This window comes from Palaemon carinicauda, chromosome 21 (assembly GCF_036898095.1).
Source record: "Palaemon carinicauda isolate YSFRI2023 chromosome 21, ASM3689809v2, whole genome shotgun sequence".
NCBI lineage: Eukaryota > Metazoa > Arthropoda > Malacostraca > Decapoda > Palaemonidae > Palaemon > Palaemon carinicauda.
The window spans coordinates 53,121,323-53,122,911 of record NC_090745.1 but is presented as its reverse complement, the minus strand read 5'-3'; the positions used below and the strand labels follow the sequence as shown (position 1 = coordinate 53,122,911).

Sequence of the window (1,589 nt, the reverse complement as noted above, 5' to 3'; positions counted from 1 at the left end):
CCCTCCTCGATTATGGCCCGAGGTTTGGTTCAAGGAAGCTATAGGAAGATCATGGGTACTTTCCTCCTCTCGGGCTCAAGCACCTTGGCGTTTCGTCGTTAAGTATCTAACTTGCGGACAAGCTCGATGTGTACCATCTGGATGCGCTGACTGAGGGCTTCCTTCGGGTGTCTCATCTGTAGAGGTCGACAACCTTAGACACCCTTCCATCCTTGAGAAGAGTTTGTGCCCAAGGACAGAGACTTAGACAGCGGCTGTGCGGAGGAAATTGACTTCCGTTTTCACTCCTCCAAGGCGCTTTCTTCCAGACTCTGCAGGGCTCCAGCGCCTTTTTCTTTCAACCACGTCGGCCTAAGTTATCGGCTACGACAACTGAGACAAGGTGTCCAATTGCAGTTTCCTCCTGTCAGGAACAGATGGCACGGGAGGCTCCCCCGGGGGGGGCATAGTCCTAAAAGGAGCGGCATAGTTCACGAACTCTAGGATTGCAGGTTTCTCGCTGGGAGGATGCTTAAGGTTACTCATCGGGATGACAGCTTCCCGATGCCCATTCCCGCACGATCTCTGTGATCAGCCAAGGATGTCGCGCCTGCCGTGTCTGTCAGCGAATTCAGTGTCTCTGAACCTCTATGCCATAGCGTCGGCAAGAGTTGCCCGGTTGGGCAGAATGATCCATACCTTAGGCGAAGGTCCTCCATAGGATCATCGACGGCTTCACCCCCGGCCTCTTCAGTCGATCTTTTCTTGTAAGGAAAGATCTGAGAGGGGAGTTCCGTAGTCAACCTCTCAGCCCTGATCAAGTTTGTCGAACAAACTTCGGCCTGCGAAGAACAGCAGAATCGATCAGACTGGTAACGAGGCGACAGGACTCCTTAGGCCCCGGATCGGAAGGACGGGTACTTTCAGTTTCCATTCCATCCATCTTCCAGGGAGCTTGTGGAATTCAGCCTAGACTGCAAGTATTCCTGCTTATGACGCAGTGTGGCTATCCCGCCGTGGCATAGCAGGTTTTTTTCCCCAGAGTACTCTCCCTGCTTTCCTCATGGCCGCTCAGGTGCAGGCTTCCGCCTCCTTTGCTTTTTGGAGGGCTGGTCAACTCCGGTAGGCTCGGGTTCGACCTTCTTCAGCGCCGGGACAAGCTTCCGGATGCTTACCATGAGTGTGGGTTCATGGTATTTTGCTTGGAGCCTTCTCTTCTTCTGCCTCAACATCTGGAGTATCTGGCCATGATATTGAGTCAACGGCCTTACCACGTTGGAAACCCCGCTTCTCGTCCGTCCAGCGAGGTTAAGCAACGTCGGTTCTGGTCGGTACTTGGATGGGTGACCACCTGGGGACGCCAGATTCTGTTGCCACATCCTCCGAGCCTTCCTTTCAGTTGACTGTGGCAAGACTGAGGAGAGTCGCAGTACCTGTTCTCAGTCAAGCAGAGCTTTCAGCCCTACCTTGGAACGTTTCCTAGTTCTCCTTTCCTCATTGACCTGTCTATAGTCCGAACGGTCGCCTCAGGATAAGTTCCATGCGGGGCGGTCCAAGTTCCGGTGGTTTCAGGCAACGTTTAACCGGACTTCCTGTCCCCTATGGGACCA

The 1,589-nt window shown here is 53.8% G+C and overlaps 1 pseudogene; it reads left to right on the top strand.

Moving 5' to 3' along the window:
• The first annotated feature begins 1,236 nt into the window (after positions 1-1,236).
• LOC137615568 (5S ribosomal RNA) lies at positions 1,237-1,355 on the top strand (annotated as a pseudogene).
• The last annotated feature ends 234 nt before the right edge of the window (positions 1,356-1,589 follow it).